The 24,635-nt window shown below is 46.5% G+C and overlaps 1 long non-coding RNA gene across 1 annotated transcript; it reads right to left on the bottom strand.

Moving 5' to 3' along the window:
- Window positions 1-715: 715 nt before the first annotated feature.
- LOC311421181 lies at window positions 716-14,132 on the bottom strand. Its single transcript, XR_014684730.1, has 2 exons — window positions 13,815-14,132; window positions 716-2,749 (listed from the first exon to the last, which is right to left on the bottom strand). It is a non-coding gene; the product is annotated as an uncharacterized lncRNA (long non-coding RNA).
- Between the last annotated feature and the right edge of the window lie 10,503 nt (window positions 14,133-24,635).

Below are 24,635 nucleotides of genomic sequence, written 5' to 3'. Positions count from 1 at the left end.
CACCTATCAGTACTGCAAGACTGTGCTCTCTGGCCTTGTTATGCTATCCTGCTTAAGAAATTTCACATGCTTAGTCATTCTTTTTTGTGTAAATATCATGGTAAAAAGACATGACATTTTCTGGGCCATTCTTCAGTATTAATAAGATTCCAAGTAGAGGGTGACCTTTTCACAAAGGATTTGTAAATGCCAAAAACTGCATAAAACCCTCTCTTTCTGAGGCAGAGTGAGGCTTCATAATTTTGCATTTATTTCTTAAATGGTGCTTTCTTGCCTTTCCACTTTGGTTTTTATCATCCCTTTCCACCGAACGGCCATGATGAAACCTGTACCTCCACTAACAGCCACAAAAGAATGAGAAAATCCAACAGTAAAACAACAGCTCACCAAGGGAATCATTTTGCTGCGGAGCAGAACAAATTGAAGCAAAGAAACTGAAAAAGGTCGGGGCGCAGTGGGGAGGGTCCCAGGGGGCTGCGCACCCCTGGGGGAGGTGCTGAGCACCATGCGGAGCAGCAGGGACCCGCACCACCATCTCCTGCTGTGCATTCAGGACTGCAGCAGTGCCTGCGGGAGGGAAGATTTGGCTATGGCTTGGGGGAGGTTGGATGCAGCATGCAGCATGTGTAGAAAGAGGGCATATACTGCTTTTTAATCACTGAGCCATTTACACACAGAGAGCACAGAAAACAAGCACAAAGCAAAGACTTGAGGGTTTTGTATTTCACTAAGGATATTTTATTTTTTCTGCCTTTACAGAATACTTTGTTAATCTCTTTACACATATTTCCAACAGGCCACAGCAGAGCTAAATACATCTAATTAAAAAAAAAAACAAAACAAAAAAAAAAAGGTTGGTTTGTATTTCACCAGCAGCCAAGGCCTCACAAAAGCACCACGCAGCGATCTGTGAGCTGCACCCAGCACAGCCCTGGGACCACAGGGCTGTAGCTGGAGACTTGGGGTGTTCCTCCTTCCAGCAGCCCCAGGAAGACATCTGCACAGTGCCTCCTTACAGGTTTCATGCCCACATCTTTTTTTCTGGTACTTGCAGCAAAATACAGACCTTTTTGTAAACTCTAGTTCCCTTGAAGATGGACTCCAGGGGACGGTCCTCCTCAGCCTCTTGGGACAACTTGAGTCAGCCTGGAAATTACATGAAGCTGGCGAACATGGGAAGGATATGTATTGCTATTTTGTAAGTTCAAGACCTTCATATTAGAGCTGGTCTATGCAGCAAACTGAGGGATGAATTTTTACTTCGCATCCACTTTGTTTCTCGAAAAAAAGAGAATGGTATCGCAAAATCATTACGTCCCCCCAGCTGGTATGGCAGCAGGACCACCTAAGCCAAAGCTGCACTGTTGAGAATTTAGCTCTTCTGAAAGGCTGACTCCGTCAGAGAAACATTTGTAGGTGTCAGCGGGAGCCTATCAAAATGAATTCATTATCAAAGAGGCTGTAGCCGTCCCACTGCTTCCTCCTTGCTCAGTGACCCACTGCAGCAAGGATAGCTACAACTACATCACCTTAATTAACATGTCATGTAAGTAGGCTTGCCTGCCGTTTTGTTTCAGCTACCCTGCCACCTTCCCTGTCCTTTGACTTGTTTCAGCATTTTTCATTTCATCAAAATGTCACTGAGAAGCCCAACACCAGCACCATCAAATTTGTTCTCTTCTCCCTCTTGCAATATACCAAAGACTTCACTCGTTACTGGCATAGAATCAGGATTTTCATAAGCTACAGCTTAAAAAGGGAAAATTAAGTCTGGATCTGACTCAAATGCAAGTTCCATATTTTAATGTTTTATCACCTCAAAGTAACATCCTCCTTTTAATTTCCTGAGTAATTCTTGTGCCCAGCTCACCAAATGCTAATGCACTCCATAGGATTCCTACCCAGATCTTCCAAAGCCTTCCACATTTTCACTTCCATTTCAGTAAGATGTCAGGTTTCTGATCAGAAGCAGCAGGAGCAACAGGCTGTAGCTTGGTGTCTAACGTGTCACTTGCGTGTAATGAGGATGTATACAAGAACAAGAAAAATTTCCATAGTTGAGTAGGAATCACCAGGTATACATGAACCCAGCAAAAAATTACCTCTAATGTACTGGTAAATTATCTGGAGTCTGGCCAGATGCTTACATTTTCCAGTTGTCTGAACTTTCCCAGGTTCTTCAGTCAAGGCCACTGAAATCTGAATAGTTGCTTGCTTGGTAGGCTTATCATGTAATGATGCTTGGCAGGTTTAATTTTCTTCTTAAAAGCTCCATATTATGGCAAAAGAAACACTATACAGTTGTGACATGAGTTAATTGCTCGGTTATCAGACAATAAAAATGTTCTACTGGTTGCTTTTCAAAGGTGCTAAGGGCGTTTTCAGCCCGGCAATGGTCCAGTAGCAGCCAGTCTCTGCACTGCTTAAGGCTCACGTTAGCACTACTTCACTGGGATCCACAGCACGGCTTCAGAGGCAGAACTGGGAGCTCCTCCTCACAGACAGGGTGCCGAGGCACCCACAGATCCTCTGCTGGCGATGGGAGTTGCCTTCCCTCCTGGTGCAGCTGCGGGCCTCTAGCAGACTCCATCCTCTCTCCACCGCAGAGCTCACGGCTGTGGAGCAGGACCCAGGCTGCAGCCCCAAATCCCCGAAACTGCCCGGCCCGGCCGCACTGGGCACCGCCTGCCCCCGCTCACTGCAGGTAACGAAGGCGAACAGCAAAGCTGGAAGCTTTTCTGCACCAGCACTAGGAAAAGAAGGAAAGGGAGCATTTAGCGTTCGGAACCACATTTCCAAAATATTCAGCATCAACCTTCAGATTCAAGGCCACTCTCTCACACGGTTTCTGTGCAAGTCGGGCATCCAACATCCACCTGAGAGCTCTAGGGGCTGAGCCACCTCCAGAAAACCTCCCCGGGCAGCCTCAGGGAGACAGAAACCACGGCTCCCCTTGGCAGCTCGTTCTGTGGTGTTATCCTTACAACTTTTCTGTCATAATCTACACTTAGCTTCTGCAGGGTAAGCCGTTACTTCTTGTTCAGTTCTCATTGACTAATGAAAGTAATTGGTCCCTGTCTTCTTTATTATGTCCCTCTAAGTATTTGTAAAGAGCTATCATGGCTCCCTTTAGTCCTCTTTTCTCTTCACTTGGAGAGTCCCAATTCACTTTAATCTGTCCTCCCTGACCCTCACTCCCACTCCCACCTTATACATCAAATAACTAACCCTAATTACTTTGCAGATGGATCACATCAGGATGATAAAATTAAGGGGGGAACAGCAAAGTGCGTTGTAAAAACAATCATTTGAATTCCCTGCAGACCCAAAGCTTTCCCAGAGGGGTAACCACAGCTCAGGTAGGGGCAGTGAAGCTCTGCAGCTGTGTTCCACACCCGCCAGACCCCAGCTGGGACTGCAGCTTGAGACGGGATGTGCTGGGTGGGGGGCGAGGCAGAGACGCGAGCAGAGGCTCAGCGTTCCCTCTCGTGCTCTATAGCATTAAGTCAGGGGTTAATTTGGATTTACAAAGTGAAAATGTCAAGCTTCATTTATATTCTGGCACCCAGCATTAATTACCTTTCCCTTTTTTAGCAACCATTCTTGTATTCTGTTTCTTCACTTAAAGCTGATAATAAGCTGTCCGTCTATATAACCATTCTGCTGACACAAATCATGATGGATATGAAAAGCAATAAAAAGCAAGTCTAATGAGACATTGCTCAGAATGAGAGAAAAAAAATTGAACCACGTTCTTTAATCATCAATGTGCAAAGCCAACTGGAATAAATTTGTTTCAAGGAGGCTTCATTTCTATTTAAATGTAAAATACACTGAAGTGTTTTAAGAACCACAGAAAACTATGGATTTCTGATAAAGCATTATCCTTGTAATCCCAGCCAAATCAAAAAGAAAAGACAAACCCAAAACAACCCTCCAGGCATTACAAAGAGGCCAGTGGCTTCTCTTGCTTAGGGTGAAGCATAGAAAACTGCAGGTACGATGGGGTCGCTGAAAACTTAAGTCACTTGTTTGCTCTGGAGTGCAGGCAGTGGGGGGGCAGATGGGGAGGACGAGCACCCCTCTGGCAAAAAGTTGGGGCACGGAGAGTGGGGGACTGGTCCTTCTGGCTCGCGGTGCTCTGCCTGCGGTCGTGCTCGTCTATTTACCTTTACAAAGACATTACGCAGAACTCAAGGCCCCAGCCTATCTGCATGGATTTGGAGCTTGCTTTTTCCTTCCTGGAGCTGTGGCAAAGCCAAGGCATCCCTGTGACCACAACCAGCTGAGAGGGATGGGCTCAGAGCAGCCCTTGTGCAAGCTGCCTGCAAACCCCCTTCACCTTCAGCAGCCGCCCAGCCTTCCCTTGGCTCCCCGCAGCTCCGCTTCCCGCACCCTGCCCTGGTGCCTCCGGACCTGGGCACGGCTCCTGCTGAGCCCCAGACCAAGGCCCCCAGCTGGCCAGGGGCCAAAGCAAAGCCCCGCAGTGCCATTGGTGCCAGGCATTGCCCTCCTGGGGCTACTACCCACACGGCTCTTCAGACCTTGCTGAGTCCTGCAGGGGCTCTGAGCAGCAGCTCCCACTGCTGTGCTGCAGCAAGCAGTGTCCTAAAAGTGCCCCAGACAGACAGAACGCCCCATCTGGTGCATGCCAGATTTCATACTGATGAATTAGCCATCAGTCTTTTTCTTCCTAGATGAGCAGGCTCTGCTTCTAGTCAGTACTTTTTCTCTCCTCCCTCTTACCCTCCCAGTACTCATATTTTCCCACGTCTAACTCTGAAGCTGTTTCTCTAATTGCACCCATTGCAGAGTGAAACATAATGGCTAGCTATAACACCCAGCTCCACTGCAATGATCCAAATGTTTCAGTGCAATATTCCAAATGCTGTGATATTGAAGTGAGCTCTATATTAGGAAGAATTATGAAATTTAGAGTAATAATGACAATCTTAGAGAAGAAAGAGAGTCAATTATACAGCTCAAGGCTTTTGCAATGATACCTTAAAATAAATCAAGATGCCAACGCTTGTTCTATTTGCTCCTCCCCACACACCCACTCAGCACAGCGTATCTCAAATCACCTTTACGTATCTGGCACCCACCTGTGTGGGCTGGGCAGAACTGGAATCTGCCCCTCGAGTTTCTCATCGCCATCGCCACAGCAGTCAAAGCCTGTTTGCAAACTGCTGTCACTGCACGCTGTGCCTTGTGTCAATGTCACCCCTCAGTACTGCTGCAGCTCGGGGTGCGCAGCGACAAAGGTCAGCCCGGCGTAGGAGCAAACGGGTGGGCACAGCTCTCGGGACAGATCTCCTGGAAAGGGGCCGGGTCATGCAGAGGGCTGGCAGCCAGGGAGAGGAGCCGCCTGCAGCAAGGACTGCCTGTGCTCCTTGGAGCTCCCGTCCTGAGCTACCCCAACTTTGTTAGGAACTCTTACACACACTTCACCGACAAAGCTGAACTGAAATATACATAATAGCTCATAATCCCCCCCTTCATACAGACTTCTCCCGTAACAAGTGACATCCTAGGCTTTTTAATCACGAAGCAGCCAGAGCAATCAGCAGCCCTACAGCGTGCTTCTGCACGGGGGCTTAGCAGAGCTCCCACCCTGCTTTACCTCCACTAGCTCTGGTTTACCTTCTGCTAACCATGCGCTGCTTCAGTGACCCACTCCCTCCCTCCTGACAAGCTGAGTGCAATCAGCTTAAGAGTTGTAGGACCTGAGAACAGAAATTCACTTGAGAGTCTTTGTTTACCTTCTAGACATAGGTCTTTTGGAACATGTTCAGAACTCATTCCCCCCGCTTTATGCACTAATAAAACCATTAAGAGAAAGAAACTAGATTCCTGCCCAATGTCTTCAGAAATCAAGGCATTAATAAGCATCAGATGTTGTAGAAACCTGCAGTGAGATTTTTGGATAAATGATGTGAAGAAGGTGAGATTATAAATGGCTGTTTCTTATGCTCGGTACAACAGGAACGAGGCACCCAGATAAATCATCAGGCACTGTGTAATTAAACTGTAAGAGGCATGACAGCCAGAAGGATAAATGGGTTCAAAAAGGGATTCAATTAATTCAGAGAGGAGAAACCTATCTGTGGCTATTAAGCACCTCAGTCCCAGTGCAACTTCTGGCTCAGGAGGTCACTAATCTGCTAATTACTAGAAACCGGGAGGCTTGTTTGCAGGCAGGGGGCACTCAGTATTTGCCCAGTTCCTGCTGGAGACAGGGTACTGGCTAGATGATTTTGGATGCTCTAACATGCTTCGACTTTCATTTGGGTCTTTTAACATCTCACAAGACGTGCTGTGGTGTCCCCAGCCTCCAGCACCCCTTGTCCACGGGGAGCTGGGGGCCACCAGCTCGGTGCCAGGGACACCCCGAACTCTGCTCCCCACAGCACTGCAGAGCACAGGCAGAGCAGGCGTTTACCACAGAGCTTTTAGCAGGTCTGCAAGCCCAGGCTTGGGGGTCAGCCCGTGCCCCAGGAGCAGCAGCAGTCACCATGTCAGGGCCACGATGGGACCGGCCAAGGGCAAGCCATGGCACTGGCTTCTGTGTCTGATGCCGCCAGAGCAGGACGAGGCTAACACCCCCCCTCCTCCCCCGGAGGTGATGACCTGAAACTCCCTCGGTGCCTGCACCACAGCTGGGTGCTCCATGTGCCCCAGTTCAGTTCTCAGTGGTTATGAGCACAAAGCATCCCATGGTCTGGGCCTCTGACACCACAGAGACCCCTGCTCCACTGCAGCCACAGCTGCGAGCCTACAACCTCCTGTAAAAGGCAGGCATTTGTGCTGTGGATACTTGAAACACCACCCCTGAGCACTGTGTGCTTGCAGAACCCCCCCAGGAGCCTCCCCAGGATGTCCCCTGCCCACATCCCCATGGTGCCACCCCCATGCCCAGCGCCTGCCCTGCAGACACCCGCAGCACACCAGCACCATCCCAGCACAGCTGCCCCTTTGGTGCTGTGGGCTCCTTTCCCCTTTGCATTGCTTAAGTTTAGGTAATATTTTACTGTTGTAATAAAGTAACTGCATTGGCACAAGATGAACATTAACATTTGCAGTGGAGGTTGAGAAAAAAAACACTATCTTTAAGCCTCCACACAGAAAACAATCCCGATCAACAAACGGTGGTGTCACAGCCACAGCTCCCTCTGCAGCACGTATCATTGCTTCTCCTTCAGGTCTTCCCAACTTGAACGCCTCTGCTGCAAACAACAATAACAAACAACAAAACCAAACATTTTTTCCCCAACAAACACCCAGTCTTCGTGATTTCAGATGTTTTTGTTTCCTTGTTTTATCTGCATGAACAGTTTGAATGGTTTTATAATTTGCCTGCACTTCCATTTTATTATATCTGTCTTCCATCTGTTATTTTTATGGCTCATGTTACCATTCTCCTCTCGCTAATGCCAGCGGCTCTACTGTAAAATCGATGTTGCATCCTACAAACTTATCACCTCACTCCAAAAATATATCTTGTGCATGATGGTATAAGAACTGCCTGGAGAAGAATGAATGGATCTTTTATTAATGATTTTCTTGTAGGAAGAGTTTACGCAATAGTTGTACGTGGTGCAAATACGTCTTCTCACTGCACTTTGCAACATTCCCACTGAATGATACAGAGCTCATTCACCAAATGTGAAGAAAAATTGGGCTACATGGGAGTGTCTAGGCTTTAGATGACAATGCTTTCCACATTTTTAGTGTAAGCTCTTCACCTGGAGGGAAAGCCCTCTGCAAACTGCAGACCCTGGAAGCCCAAGCATTCCTGACACTGCTGTCACAGCAGGAGGTGCACCGATGCCAAGGTAGCATCACCTGGGAGAATCAACATATCTATAAATATAGATACCCTTAATATTGCCTCCAGTACTAAGTTCTCAACTTCAACTAGATAACACGAGTACCTGAAGAGTTACAGTATATGACCAGTTCAAATCCTCACTTATTTGTGGGCAACACTCTGTTTTTCTCCTTGTTTCATAATTTTACAAGCACAAGTATAATTGACTCTGGCTTGCTACCAAGAGGTTTATTAAAACGGAGGGGGATTAAACTAATGATTGTTAGAAAGATCTAATTTCAGGTATATCAAGTTGTTCATTACACATTTATGGCTACTAACCAGCAGAGCTCGAATAAAGGCCTGTGGCTTTGTTTACCTTGCCAAGGCACTAAGATGCATCCAGTCATGAGAATTCAAAGGTTGAGTGCTACCACACACCCTGCTATGGAGCTGGAAGAAACTAAACTGATGATGAACCTGAAAGTCCAATAAATATATGCATAATTTAAAATGTATTAAAAACCTAAAACTACTAAAACATTAATATTTAAATTCCATCCCCTGCAGTGTCACCACAGATTTTGCTGGCAGAGCAGATATTTCTGAACATGAAGGTGATGAAGTCACAGGAACTGCCTGAAACACTTCTTTGGCCAAATTCCTGACATGGATTGGAATAGAACTGTCACAGGCATAAATCTGGCCCCAGGTGTTCTCTCTCCCTCACTGTTAAGAAATACAGCAGTATGAGTTTCTAGCCCCCATGCAGGTGAAGTGGAACTCAGATGAACGCAGGGAATTAATTTCAGTTGGAGACCTCAGCAAGGAGCTCATGCTGCTGCAAGCACCAGGAATGGCCTCGGGGCTGCAGCCAGTGGACACGAGGCTGGGTACCGCTGTGTGCTGCTGGATTGTGGTCAGGTAGGAGCATTCTGCAGCAGGTCTTCCAAGCACCCAGCTGTAGGGCAGAAGGCTCAGGTTTTAACAGCCAGTGGAGGGAGGCTGATTTGCCCTCTGGAACTTACCTTTTCCAGTGGGACTCCTGCTAAGAGCCTGACGGTGAAGAGGTGAGGGAGGCTCAGACCACTTCAAACGTGCAAGTCACATCTAAACAGACTCAGGACTACGTCACCTGAGTGACTCCAAAAGCTCCTGTGCCTGCTGCTGGTCATATATCAGTTCAAACACTGCTGGAGGGATCTGAAGGCTGCTTGAGAGAATGGGCTTTCAGTGGTCATTCCTAAATCATTTATTATTTGCTTTCCAGCATCACTTCATGCAAAGTGCTTCAAAACATCAGGATTATTGACAACGCAAAAGAAAATCTTGTGCATAGTCGCACCAGGAAACAGATGCTATGGCTGAGGCGTGTGTGGGGAGAGCTGAGTGCACGCAGAACTCCCACCTGTGATTTAGGGGGAGGGAGGCAGGTTTGCTTCTTACGAGGCTGGTTCACACAGAACAGAGCTCCATGGCTAGCGGGGGACTGAGGCTAATGTTTTACTGACCGAGGACTTGTTTGAGGCTTTCTCTGTTTTAGACGCTAGAACGCCAAGCCTGCGTAGCTCCCTAGTCACCTTATCCAAAGCAGTCTTCCCTTCCAAAGGGGCACAGGGACCTCTTCCTAATGCTGCCAGGAAGCGCGGGAGGGTCAGCAAGCACAAGTGCAAGCAGCAGGGCTGTATGCAAATGTTTCAAACCCTCAAAGACACCAAATAGCAGAGCTCCTGGAGAACTGGATGCAGCAGTAAGCTTGCCAGGACCCGGCTCTGCAAAAGTGAAGCTCTCAGTTCCCCGTCTATTGATGATGGTGGGCTAAAGCACTTAGACACCAAGCACTTGTGCTGCCTCTGGCTAATTTGCTCTTTAACTAGCTTACTGTTAGAGCGATCCTTGCATTAGTTAATCCAGAGGCCATCTGCTGAGGATAATGCATTTATTACCAAGAATCTACCTATCTCTATTGTACTAAGCACGCACATGGTGAATCTCAATCATTTTAACTTAGACACTCTATTATACATACCATGAAATTTAACAAGGTATGTCCTATATGGGGCTGTAACATTGCAGCTGTGTGGACTAATTAGATAACACTCATTATTGTTCATTCAATTTGCGTTTGCAGATGCAGGGAGCTGAGTGCTGACTGCTCTCGAGTCTGATTGATTGCTCCCACTTTGCATTCATTAGGAAGGTGGCCTCAGCACAGTAGTTTTACAACATGTGTTTGCTACCACTTAACTGGATGTGCCAGTCAAAAGCCTTGAACTGTGTCTCTTGATTAACAATATTTTGCAAATATGGTGCGGTCTATTTTAGCAGCTTGACAGGCGGACAGCGGAGGCTGCGTGCCTGGTGCGCGCTACTCCCTGCAAAACCTTCCCCTTCCCGCACGCCAAGTGGGAAGAAATACAGCTGTGACAGTAAGGGCTCGTGACAGCTAGCCAATACATCAGGTTCATAGGTGGCAGTGTCCATTGCTCATCTCCTCCAGTAGGACGTGAATTAAAGAAATAAATGGGCTTGTCAGAAGGTTTGACTTTGTCAGACAAATACCAAACCCATAAAACTAGGACAAACATGGCTCACATTGACCGCTGCACTTTTCCCCTGATGTCTCTTTGCAGCCATAGGCTGGGCTTTTCGCTCTGCTTCTTCTCAGCTCCTCCTGGCCACTGCCAGGCGGCTGCTTGGGTGGACCAGCTCTCGCACGGCTCTGGCCAGCCCCACAGCACCCGGTGGTCTCCAGCCCAGGGAGCTTGAGCCTGGCCCCAGGGGCTCACAGCCTCCAGCCCTCCCCTGCTCAGCCCTTTGCCTGGCTGGGAGCAGTGCTGTGCCACGGGGAGAGGCAAGGAGCTCCCAATCCAGGACTTCCTTCAGATCATATTTTATATCAGCCAGGCAACCAAAGCTCTTTATGGAATCCTAAGTGTTCCATAGGGCCAAGGTTCAGATTATGGCTATCTGTGAATTGGTCAAGATTAGACTACATTTTGTCCAAGCCCATGATAAAGAAACAGTGCAAAAAGCAAATGACATTTGCTAAAAGTAAGTATCATCAGACCACCCCCATATCCAGGTGAAGCAGCAGACCAAGCAGCCAGACTGGAGCACCCGAGTGCCCACCCAGCCAGAACAGCCCGCTGTGCCAGCGGGACGGCAGCACTGCCAGAGGCTGCACCAGCCTGCACGGCACCATCGGTGGTGATACTGTGTGCACCCTCCCCTGCCCTTCTGGGAGGCCACGGAGGAGATGCTCCAAATGCAGGCCGTTGCTGACTCTGTGCATCAGTTCCTTGCAGGAAGCTTTCACAGCTGTGCCTGCCAGCCAGCCCTGCAGTGCACGGGGTGAATTCCAGAACAGCCTCAGCGCACGGCGCACAGGAGCAATCGATCTGCTGTTATCCCTCTGCTTCTTTTGAAAACATTTATTCCAGCTTTTCAGACATTAGTTTAGAGGGTAGAAAAAACTGGTTCAGAAGCACTTCATGCAGCCCTGGGGGCTTGGTTTCCTGAGTATCTCCAGAGCAATTCATCAGCTCCATACACCAGCCCCACTCCAGTGACTTCCAGTAGCAGGCATGAGGATCACTGCAGCATTCTCCCATACATCAGGTGAGGGATTTGGGCATATGGCAGAGCATTGCGAAGTGGTGAATTTAGTGTGCTGCTGAAGAGGTAGGATTGGGTCAGCCCCATTTCCAACTGGGTCAGCATTGGAGTACACTTCCCCAAGGACCCAGCTCCCCACTGACCTGCTGCAGTGCTAGCTCTAAAGCCTAACCCTGCCTCCAGCCCAAGTGTTGACTCTGCTTGCTCAGCAAGGCTTCTCAGCCCCCAGGGGCCTCATGCTTTCTTTTTCAAAACAATGTAAACTAAAACCCAGGGAATAACTTCTTGCAATAAAAGCTCCCCAACCCAGGGAGCTGCACAGCCCAGCCCACTGGTGCCTGGCCTCAGGGAACACAGCGAGTGCCCTCGCCAGAGCTGTTCATTTGATGCAAGCAAAGCTGACAAGGTCTCCATGAGCTGATGTCTCACAGGCACTAGGAGTGGTAAAAGCACAGTGGGAAGAGAGGAACCCCACTGGGGATGGCTAAGAAGCTTTAGCAGCCCTTTGTTAGGACCTGGGATGCCCACACAGAAGGGCAGTGGCATCCTCCTGCACCTGCTGTGCCTCCCCCGGCCAGCACACTGCTGGGCAGTGCCATCCCCATCTGCACACTCCTGCGCTGCTCCTGTGGTCCAACCTCACCACACTTCTGCCTCGACCAGGAGACTTGTTCAATGTCACATCAAAACCAGGCGCGGGCTCTGAGTGGCAAGTGCAGTGTTACATTTATTAGCTGCAAAACCTGGATGTGACAGCACCTTTACACTGACGAGGATTGACTTTACTACCCTTTTCTCTCAATTTACCTAATTAGTAACTAAATTAACTCTTTACCTGTCTTTACCTTGAAGCTTTCTGCCTTTTTTTAGATGCTGAAGAATGGCACCTGTCTGACAGCTTGTATTTCTCTTCCATGCATTGTATCAATCTGTCTTAATTTAAAAAAAAGAAAAAAGCTTTGTACACCTTACACCATCTTCCCTGAAAGCTTGTGTCAACTTCTGAGTGGAGTAAAGCCTCCCTGGTGCAAACAAAAACATTTAAAGAAGTTCCTGCAAGAAGTCATGCATTACTATGAACAAACACAAGAGATGCCGAAAGATATTGGCATTTCCTTGACAAAATTAAAGTTGTGACCATGTGCTTCACAATCCAGAACGTGCTGCATGTCTCCTTACAGCTTTAAAGGAAAGGCTTCTTGTATTTAAGATTTTGGATCAGCAGGTAATGGTCTTGAGTCAATGCCCTCTGAAACAAATTGGGAACTTGTCAACAGAGGTGGGTGGGTAGGCTTGGGATCAGAGCCACATACCCCACAATAACCATCAAGCCTTTCACCTTGGGACCATTTTGGGCAGCAAGACAGACCAAGAACAGGTAACCCTGCCCAAGGAGCACCCCTGCTGCCAGCCCACAGCAGGGCTTGGCCCCAGATCCGCAGAGGAGCACCCAGGGTGCGGACAGAGGCTGGGGCGCTGCGGGGCAGGGATGCTGCACCCCACGCAGGAGAAGGACGCCTGCCATCGAAAGGAGGATGCTCCATTCAGAAGGGAATCTCTCTATGGACACATCCCACATGATGGTTCACAGCTGGCTTCCCAGCCCAGGCAAGCGCACTTTAACAGCAGGATGCTGCCATTCAGAGCTGAACTGATTCCAGGGGATTTTTTCATCAAACTCAGTGTTGCTAGGCTGCTAACACAAGGCAGCTCCGCTGCCATCATGTTAGCCAGATGATCTGTCGCTTCAGCTCATTTCAGTGTGAAACACTGTCACTTTTTTCCTCTTTGCATATGCAATACTCACTGGATAGTTCAGGTCTACACATAACATATTTATTCAACAGTAATCGTTTCATTTCTGCAAAGGAAATATGTTCCACTATTCCTGCAGCTGATGGGCTCTGGCATAAGTAGGGAGCCAAGGCTCCAAAAGGAGGGAGAATATGTTTATAGGATGAACCACAGCTGTTTGCAGTATTCTTCTGCCCTAGCAGTTATTTTAATAGGAAGAATTCCTGGAGGGTTATTTGGCTTCTGCACAGCGCATGCTGTGTTCACAGTCTCTAGTTAGGGTATTAGACAAGTGAACCTCCGAAGGCACTCCTGTTCTTGTAAAGCATTTTTAAAAGGGAACAGGGTTAAATTCTGCAGCCTGCTCACACACCAGAAAATACTTGCTCCCATGGTAGCACAAGAAATGGTAGGAAAAATGGTACATTTACATAATCTGCATGATCACAGTGCTCTTCATTAGCATTGCTGAACTGCCCCAACTCCCCCAAGGTACAAGAAGAAATTACTGCCCAGCTTAAAGATGCAGAGCAAGGTGAGTAAGACACATTCCTACAGACAGGGTGAATTGTCTGCCTTCATAGGTATTTACCTGAGGATGAAAAGCTGGAACACCTTGATCCTCTTGATCTCCACGTTGCACTGAGACTTTCATGTGTGCACGCTCACACCGAGCCACAGAGCAGTTTCTGGGGGCAGCAACCCTGGCCAGGCTTTCTGCTGTGGTGCAACAGGGACTGTTTGCTCCATTGCCATACTTCAATAATAAACTGAAGTCTATTAAAAATTCAGCAGTTCCCTGTGAATCTGTTGCTGCTTTGCCTCAGAGATAATCACTGTCAGGACAGTCCTCAGACAATACTGCTCACTAAATGCAAAACAAAACCAAAAAAAAAGAAAGGCAAAAAAAAAAAAATCCTTGCTGATGGGGAAAGCCCCCTGGGAACTAGAATTATTTTAGCCTGCTTGTCACCCAAGGGTTTCAGAATCCTTCACGAGCATGTCTCACGACATGCCTATAGAGCAGCAGCTGTGTGTTTGCAGAGCAGCAGGTAGCACCAGCACCTGCAGGTAGCACCAGCACCTGTGCTGGTCTGTCAGCATTAGCACAAGAGAGAAGGAAACCCCCAGACCCCAAGGCTCCTGCAGCAGTCCTGGCTCCAGGCGACACTGGCAGCATGACAGAGCAGCGACAGCCTCATCCCTCAGTGGAGGAGCAGCAGGTCCAGCCCACGCTGGCCTCAGCCATGTCCTTGTCACCCAGCCAGAGCAGGAGCCCCAAACGTGCCCCAGCACAGGCTGCTTTCGTTGGAGATGGCAAATGTTTGTGTCCATCCCTGCAAGCCTCTTGCAAAGCCATTGTGATTTGCTCTATGTAGCTTAATGAGAAAATGAGTAAATCCCTCCCTGGATTTTTACTTTCAATTCAGCTGTCCAAAACACTGAATATTTGAATCTCTTATAACTTAAAATGTTATGCTCTCATTTTTATTTTAAGAGGCACATGTGCTTTTATAGCATAGGAAATCTGTAGCAGTGCTTCCACCAAGAGGGCTTTATTCACAAACTTATGAATATGTATCGCTGACTATTCATTTGGGGAAACACATTTAATAGCCCTCGTTAGAAATGAAATCAAAGAGCAACAGAAGGGCAGCGGCACGACGCAGCACTTGGAATGGCTCAGGTCTCTCCGGAAAGAGAGGCCCGGCTGCAGCCCCAGCTGAGCCACTTGCCCGGCCTGCCCGAAGGACCAGCCCCTGGACCAGCTCAGGGCTGCCAGTGGCAAACCATCGGTCCCACCCAGCCACTGCCCCATGAAGTTTGTTACTCTTGACCTTTCAGTGAGTAATTGGCCATTTTGTAGAGATACTCGCTGTCATTTCTAACAGTTAATATGCTTGGGAAGTCCACTACCATGCACAGACATCAAATGGCTCTTCTTACCCCAAAATTGCCCTGCACCCTCCTGTAAGAGAGCCCAGGTAGACAGATGTGGCTTCTTTTGCCACAGACACTGTCGGGCAGTTCCCAGCTTTAACACCAGCTATGGCGTGTTCATCTGCAGCCAGAACCCTCAGCTTTACCACTTTCACAGAGAATTTGTGAAAGGTCTAGTTCATTTGCATGATGCAGAGGGAAATCACCTGTTCTCACCCTCTCAGAGACTGCAAACCGTTTCATAACCGTGGCAACAATGGCACCATGTTCTCAGGATGATTCTCATCTTCCTGGGAAGAAAGAGCACATTGCTAATGGGGTAATCACAATGAGAAAACTCCCCAGACTTTACCCCCCCAAATGAGACTTTTAGATTGCCATGCAACAGAAGAAAACAGGTGCAAACTCAACCAGGCTTGTGATTATAAACTCTAGATTACAATCTGAATGTTCCTAATGATTTGTGCATGTCATGTTTAAGAAAACTTAGAGCATCTGACAAGAGTTAAATGATTTACATGCCTTGAAAATCTAAGCTTTTATGATCACACAACATAAAAATCAAGTCTCACCTCACATCCAACCCCATTTCTGGAAAAAGGTTGGATCCAACTTTTGACTGTGCTTCATCTCTCCAGAAGTGTCTGCTTGGGTGGATTTGCAAATCGCATTCCAGATCAGAAGTTTCAGGTTTGGCACTCTTAGAGCCAGCAACTGCAGAAAAGCATCACTGCCTGTCAGAGCTGAATCGTGCTGCAGACACGCTGTGCAGTAACCACAGTGCTGCAAGGATCAGCACAGAGACTGAGATCCTCCTAGGTATCCAGACGTGTTATTTCTAGCTGAAAGTAATGGAAAATCAGTGGCCTAAATGAAAGTTAAATGCCTTAATACTTCTGTGGAAAAAGATGTAAGAGACCAAGGCTTCAGTAAATAATATCTGCCAAATCGTGTTTCAGAAAGCTGGCCAGAAAAAAAAAAAAAAAAAGAAAGAAAGAAAGAAAAACCTAACAAATATCCTGTTACCCACACAGAAAAACAGATAACAGTTTGCTATCACCAAATAATGTTTCTCGCACACAGAAATGCCATCTTGTATCGAGATATTTAGATGAGAACAGAACTTCAGTGTTTTTTGTCAGTGCCATTAGTTTCTCTAGAGAGAATATTAGAGCGCTGCTACCGACAGAACATCAATAACACGGAGATAAATTCTTCTGAAGCATTAATTTTCTCAGCATTGAGAAATCTAACTTATGCATCATCACTATACATCAGTGAGGGGATAATATGAGAAGGCACTCTAAGCACCCTGCTACAAATAAAACAATATAATTCAAGTGGAATTTGTTTTTGAAAGAGGTTTATGTTTTGGTGCCAGACCCTGGGTTTCAACAGCTTCCAATTATAATGCTGCAGCCTGACACACTCATTGCTGCCTCTATCTGCCCGTTTCACAAAAACCTCTGCAATAAACACAAGTTAAAACAAGGGCCAGATCTGCTAGCTCTAAATCAACACAGCCCTATGAATCCAGCAATCCTCTAAATGCCAGAAAGATAAAGAAAGGAACAAATGGGAAAACTAAATGCAATTTCATTACTATGGACAGTTATGTGAAAATTAACCTTTAGTTGCATTGAGTGCAATACCACGTAAAAGACCATTTTCCCTGCATTTCTCAAGCAGGCTTGATCTTTTTCTCATCTGGATGCCCCAATCATTTGGACTCTGTGAATATTTAATGCCCACGTAGCTGATTCAGTGGCCAGCACTTCTCTTACTGTTTTCTGCACCCCGCAATGAGGTTTAAGAGAGAAAAGGACCTCTTGGACCATCAGTCAGCGTTCCTGCGAGCATAGGACTGCATATCCTGTCAGGATAGCACAGCTGGGTTTTGGCTTTCTGACAAGAACTGTGTATGAGATTGTGCCACTCTTTCCTCTTATCTGCTTTCCCTTGTGTTTACTTTATCTAGGCCATTACTAGCACCAGACAAATACTGCAAACATTTATGCATAAGTGTTCCTTAGAATTTTTTTAATTAGTCTCAACCATTTTCTCACTTCTTTTCTATTCTGTTCCTGTGACTTTATTCTAACAGATCTGTTTACTATCAGAGTATTCACTGAAGCAGCAAATTGCACATGATTATTGGAGATTGTTCACTGAGAGTAAAGTGATAAATTCATTATTAATTCTCATTATTAGCTTCGCTGTCCTGCTGCCTAGGGGCCTCACTGAAACCAGAGCCCCATGCTTTTAGTGCTGTAGGAGCATATTTTAGGAGGCCTGGGTTTTAATGTCACCATCTGCAAATGAAGAAAAAAAAATTTACACTTTTCCACTCCCCAGGGGTCAACTCTAGGAATGAAATAACATATCCATGCAACACATGACTGTGTTCAAAAAAGTGCTGCCACTTAAGCTCCTGACATCCTTTGTTAATGGCCAACTGGTTGTTTTTTTCTGTTGTCGTTCTTGTTGTTGTTTGTTTGTTTTCCCCTCTAATACTAATCTTGAAATAAAAATGAAACCTGCTGTCTGCTCCTTTGCTACAACACTTCAGTGGTTTGCTTCTGCACTACAGACAGGCCTGGACTGAAGAAGATGTTGCATCTTTGTACACATACCTTAAATAGATGCTAGCGTATGTTCAGGTTAGGGTAGCATTTCAAAGCCTAGCAGATTCTGAAATGAAAAGGTGCCACAAGTTTCCTCATTTATTGTGTTAGCTGAGTTGGAAGAATACTTCCTGGACACCTGGAGAATTCACCATCCCTTCTTCAGTGCTCCTAGAATTACAACACCCAAATGACCACTCCTGATATTTCTGTCAGTAACAAACACCTCTTACAGCTCTACAGATTTAGGAGTGGTCATTTTCTTTCTTTGGTATGTTCTGATCATTGGCTTAGAGGTTTTTTCTGAGCTTCGTCTCCAACTTCCAGATCAGGAACCTGGAAAGCAGATGCTGAAACTGCTGAGGAAAGGGTAGGAAAGGAAAAAAATACTGCAGAGGAACAGCTTCTAACACATCCACAGACCGCAGTTTGTAAAAATGGGATCAATACAATGTATAAGTGCCAAAAAAACACCATGCACACAAAAGTAAAACAAAAAGGTGCTGTAAAATATGTTGGGTCAGGAAAATGAATGATCTCTGTCAGCTATTTAAAAGCAATCCAGTAATGTGAACAATCAGAAGTGAAGAAAAATCAATACATTTCTCATGGTGCAGAAATGGAAAACAAGCTGGATTTTGCAAGAGCAAAATCCATGCAAACAAACAAAAAAAAAGATTATTTTTTCTCGTCAGTAGCATGGTCATTTCTTCAGAGACAGAACCACATTTAGAGCAGCACTGTTTAGATGCAATAACGCATTTATTGATGTCAGTCAAAATCCCCACTGGGGTCAGTGGTACACAACCAAGTCTTTATACAGTAATTATGAATTATGAATAATTGTTTTATTCCCATCACATTTAAGTGAAAGTCCACTAGGAAGACCTCAAGCAGTGAGAGGAGAGAGCATGCCAAATTCAACCCACTTGCCACTCCTCTGCCTAATTTTCAAAAAGAGCAGGAGAGCAAAGAAGAAAAGTAATACTACTCCTATTAGAGAAACCAGACAATTAGGGGAATGAATGGAGTGTCCCAAAGCGGCTATTTCTATATTCCAAACCATAGCCAACTTCTAGCTTCAAGTAACAGAGGGAAAATTGCATCAGGATGTGCAAGGAAGACATTTCTGTAGGAATTTAGGTGGCTGGCAGGGGAGCGGGGCAAGAAGGAACTTGACTGAAACTGCAAAAGGGATTTGGTAATACAGGGGGAAAACCTCAAAGGGGAAACGGATTGGTGGACAGAGCAGAATGTAGCAGTCCAATTTTTCAAGCTGTCCAGCACTTTACAGATCTACACAATTTATCTCACAAGTTATGTGCACAGAAAGACAGATCTATTAATTTTCCCTTCCAAACTTTCTTCTCCTATTGGACATACAGCTAGAAACATGATGGAAATTAAAGACTACAGAACTGTCTCTAAGACAATGGGAGCTGCCAGACTTTAAGTCAGCTCTGGAACTTCAGCCAAACCTTTGTTTGTCATTATTGGAGGAACACAATTATTCAAAGCTCTTCTCTCTGTATCTTTTGGTTGCAAATGCAGTGGCCAGCACTGCTTTTAATTCCTCTAGGCTTCTAAATGTGAAAGGGTAGCCACCCTTGACAGCAGAATTCAGGAAACCTGTACTTTTAGCAATCTGGGTTATATTTGGCCAGGACACCTAGCCCAGGCAGTGCAGACGTCAAGTCCTCTAAAACAAGGAGGCAGCCTCTGTACATGACCCATACACCGTTTCCATTTGGTAACCCAACGCAAGTTTACAGGCACAAAGGCTGGGGATTTCTTGTCCCCCGCAGTTATCCCTGCACGGCACGTTTACTCATATGCTGGTTTCCTGCAGCGCTGTTACAGTTGGGTGACCTCGTCTATCCCAGCGCGTTCCAGTTATTGCAATGGACATTCCCACTTACTAACCTAAGTGATACTAACTTCCAGAACAGCCCAGAACAGCTCTGTGCAACGCAGGCCTTCACAACACCCTCCACACGTCTGCGGTAGTGCTGCAGAGACTGCCCTTCCTTTCCTAACAGCTTACATACAAACGCTTGTCTGGAAGGACGCAGAGCCACAGCCCCACGGTGGGCAGCGATGCAGGGCCCCAGCTGACACAGCACAACTGTGGACTCCCAGAACCCAAGCTCTTCCCTGAACAGAGTGTTTAAAGGAGTGACACAGAGGAATGGGTCTCACTGACATAAAAGAGCAACACAGGACGTGACCGACGGCCAGAGCGTATGCAAGCACTACAGGAACCAACCAAGGAACAAAATCACTACTGCCAAAGGGTCACTGCTCCTGTTCCTGACCATGACGGCACCACATGTGCTGCTGCAGATGCTCCCTCACTGCCCTGCTTCTTCTGTACCTCAGGTGGGCCTGAGTGTCCCTAGGAGAGCTGCAGGGAAGTTATCTGCCATACCAGCACTCAGCACAGCCCCTGTCAGCACCACAGGATGACCTTGTTGTCCAGAATCTCAGCTCTCCCTAACTCACTGGTTGCTGAAGTGGCAGAATAAAACTCCCCAAAAGGCCCATTTTGTCTTCATCACATGGTGCACAGGCACACGGGGCACCTGGATGCAAGCACAGAGCTCTTACTAGGAGAAAAGCATGGCTCTTGCCACAGCATTACACAGGAAACTATGAAGCCGTAAGGGTCTCAACCACAATAAATACCTATCTTTTGCAGGAAATATGTTCCCAAGGTCCACTCTTCCGACTTTGCCCACGTCACCCTTCCATTTTGCTGAGCTGCTTGTGGGATTAGCCTCCACATCAAACTCTTCAGAAAAAAATAAAAATAAAAATCTAAGTTCACATGAATCTGTCATCAATCTTATTCCAAACTGTGTGGGGGTGAAAAGCTTCATGAAACTACAAAGAGTTCTGCTCAGTTAATTGGCAGACAATGAAAAGAAATGCAAGGGGAGAAGGCTCTGGAAAGCTGTTTCAAAAAAAAAAAAAAAGTGAGATCAGAGCTTTAATCTTCACAGCACCACAGATGTTACACTCAAGAGTCAAGGCAGCTTTGCCATTTTTTTCTGCAGCGGTTTAGGACTGTGTTGGCTCCAGTGGCCAAAGCAACCCCTTCGCCAGCAGACAGCTTCTCCGGGGCTCAGGGTGGCCCCCTTCAACTCCCTGACTTCAGCAAAGGCTCCAGGTCTTACCCAGCCGAGGGTGGGTGAGGCACAGTCCTGCTCCTGGCCCTGATGCCCTGGTCCCACCACCAGGACAGAGATACCACCGCACTCCGCACCACCCCCCCAAAACAAATAGTTTCTTGGTCCCTCCAGGCTAACTCAAACTGAGGCTGCCATTGTAGGAAAACATCAAGGATGGGTTTCCAAAAGCTTCAGGGTGCACAGAGGGGATGCAGGAACACCCCCCACACACAAGCAGTTGTGGCTAGCTGTCCAGGCACCTCTGAAAGGCTGCCTTCCCTCTTCCAAAAGAGTCCCAGGGATGTCAGAACCTGCTTGACTCTAGCTGATTCCCAGCCCCAATTCACTCCTGAGGATTTAAGGCACTTCTGATAATACAGATCAAGTCATGAAAGTGCTTTTGCAAACACTGTGCCTTGTCCCCTGCTGCGGCAGGAGAGCAGAATTACTCCTTCACTTCTCTTCTGCAAGAGCTCAGGGAAGGAATATGCATCACGAGCATGGTCACCATGGCGACAGCAGGGAAACAGTGGGAGCTTTCCTAGAAAACATTGGTTTGGATCAGAACAAATGCAGGAAATGAAGCAGATGCAGAAAAACCTTTTAAATTATTCAGCTGGAAGAAATTGTCAAAAGTGGTGTTTCTAATCCACCAGGCAGCAATCGGATCTTCCCTGGAAATCTCAGATAAGACACTGTCTCCTGAGGGCTGGCAGTGCCATAAGCAGTAGGGACCTGATTCTGTTTTAATGTAGAGACAACTTGTCCTTATGCTAATGACACAAACTGAAAGGACTGAGACTTCCACAAGTGTGCCATTTCCAAACCCACTTCGCTTTCTGATGTCACACCTCTCTACATACCCACATCTTAATGTCATTCTAGAGCAGCAGAGACAGCAAAAATGGCAAGAACCACTTCTAGGAATAGAGCCAAACTCATTAAACTAAAAAAGTAGTGTAAATGGCATAACTACTGCTTTTTCTGCATATAACACGAAACTCCATAGCAACTCATCAATAACTATAAAAGAGCCCTGCTTAGGACCTGTAAAGATGCAGTGTTATGGCACTGGAAACCTCACTTCAATTAAAGATAAAATATTATTTATCCAAGTATAGTTGCTAGCAGTACAACAGAATGAAAGCCATTATTTATCTCTTTCCTCACGTTGCTGAAATCATTCACCGTATCATCAATTTTAATTTTATAGGAACTTCCTGCAGAAGGAACCCTACATCATGCCACAAAAACATAGTGCATATGGAAAGCACAGGGAAGACAATTGATGCATGGCAAGAGAGACATCAAATTACCACTTAAATGTTGCCCATGCAGACACATCAGGAGGTACTGTTGAACCACAGTCACTTCTGAATGTCTGGTTCTCCTGAATTTTAGGAGCTATAACAATTTACATTATATCTAAATTCATCTCTAGAGCTCAGACATGTTTTTAAGATGCTGCGGTAATTTCCATTATTTTGTATTCGTTCTAAAGCTCTGGGCACATAGGCTGGAGGAAAACAACCTACATTTCACAAAACAAGTCAGCTGTGCTGCTGTCTGAATGATCTGTGCAGATCATGCCAAATAAAAGTACTTAGACCTAGAGCAAGTTGGATGAGCCTGTCCCCAGCGACCTATTTCCAGACCGGGTGGGACCCAGAGCACATCCTCTCCATTTTAAGCCTCTGAAGTCAGTACAAGTCAAGTTACAGATAGCACCTTTGCAAGAGGCTGAAGTGGACGCTTAACAGCCGCGAAGGGGGCAATGCTCTCTCTCTGAAGGTGAGAATCGCTCTCCAACTCGTTATGCAAATAGGAGGCTTGCAAAAGAAACCAGAGGATTGGGCTTCCATGCGCGTGTTTCCAGTGCCACCTGCTGTACAGAAGAGGCAGATTCAGAAGCTCCAAGGAACGAAGCCGGAAAATTCTTCCCCGCCCACCTGGGAGCACAGTAACTACCGAAATTAAACACTGAGACATTTACATTTTCAGTAGTTCAACAGCATACCGAGTTGTGTGTTAAAGACACCCACATGTGCCAAACACTTCTAATTTTACAAAGAAAGTACAGCAGCTTCACTTTGAGTTTTCCATAAATTCATACAGCTTCTGGGATGACATTTAATGGATGAGAAAAACATCCATTGTTACAAAAAAAAAAAAACACAGGTCCGATGGGATTTCCAGTTCCATTGGCTACTCCACACTACAGTGCCACGTGTCATGGCCACACTGCATGCACCTGGGGATGCACCCCTTGCTCCCAAATAACTCTACTTTATCCAATAACATGTACAAATGACTGCTACAGACTCTTGCCAGGACTGTGCTTTTCATATTGTTTCAAGAGCTCACCAGATATAAAATTCATAAATTGGATTTTCTTGTCCATAGGTCCAAACTCAAACGTTAAGAGCAAATTTTCTTTTTAATTAGCAGTCCCCTTGATGGCTGCCAAAGCCACACAAAGCCATCGATCAGAGCTGAATTGGAACTGCTGACCTAGAAGAGATGCCTAGATTTCATTCTTCATTCTGCTTTCCAGCTGTGGCTAGAAAGTTACTTGATAAATTTCATTGAGGGGTTTTCCAAGGGCTGCAAATCAGCATGATTATCTGGTGCGCACAGACTTTCATTAGGCAGAAGACAAGGCCTTATCAGCTTCCCTAATAGATGTACGGCGCTGTTCTGCCAGATCTGATAAGCGCTGTGGTGGCAGAGAGGGGCCTCAAGTTTCAAGCAGCTTCCCCTGCCGATGCTCACACCGCTGGCTCCGACCCAGGCAGGCAGAGAGCTGCCCTGAGCCAGACCAGGCGGCCCTGCTCGCCTCGCAGGCAGCTCTGGAAGGAGCCTTTGTCTAGCTTGACGGAAAATAATGATCCCAGGAAGGAGATGGTGCTCTGGTTTATCCCGGTTACATCTAGCAGCTGACCTGTGCTCCCTTCCCCGCTGTACCAGAGGCCAGCTGGAGCAGCACAGCTGTTCTTCTGCTGGTTCTGCCACTTCTCCTCATTGCACATCCAGGTTTTGCTCAATTGTTTAGGTCAGGGGTTTCAAGCCAGGAGAAGCAGAACGTCAGTATGGTGAGTTATGCTGGGTTATGGGCTCAGCACAGTCAGCTGGCAGCATGGAGGGCTGGTGGCTGATGTTTGCTTCTGCATTTGTGGTCAACCTGGTTCAAAGTTTTAGGCATGATCTTGTGCTGCAGGTGTAGCATCAAAGACAGCTTCCCATCTGCAGCTGGTTCTGTAACTGATTTCATTATTCTCTTCTGTGATCAGAATTAGAAGTCCGTGACATAGTGAGCATACCTACAAGAAGCAGTGAAGGTGCTTGGACAGAAAAAAATCCCCAATCACCTTTCCATCAGTCCAGTCCTGCAACCAGGTGAGCAGCCTCACAAAACCACCATGTTTCAGCTGTCTTTTTGCATCTGTACAGCTCAAAGGCAGGTTGAGTAGTGTGTCTTTGTTCTGCAGTCTGAGTTTCAAGGAACTTGTTAAAACTAAAGTTTTCAACAAATTTTTCCTATTTGATTGAGGTTGCTGATAGGAATTTTTTGACAGTTATTCACCAAGAGAAGTTAAGATAATCAGGCTAGCTTTCTGCTCTTCTTAAATGAGACTATCTTTGAAACTAGTGAGATTAACAGGGAAGCTGCCAAGGAAC

Source organism: Aythya ferina, assembly GCF_964211825.1.
Source record: "Aythya ferina genome assembly, chromosome: 19".
Classification (NCBI taxonomy): domain Eukaryota; kingdom Metazoa; phylum Chordata; class Aves; order Anseriformes; family Anatidae; genus Aythya; species Aythya ferina.
Note: the sequence above shows the minus strand (reverse complement) of the source record. Positions and strands in the feature narration are given on the sequence as shown.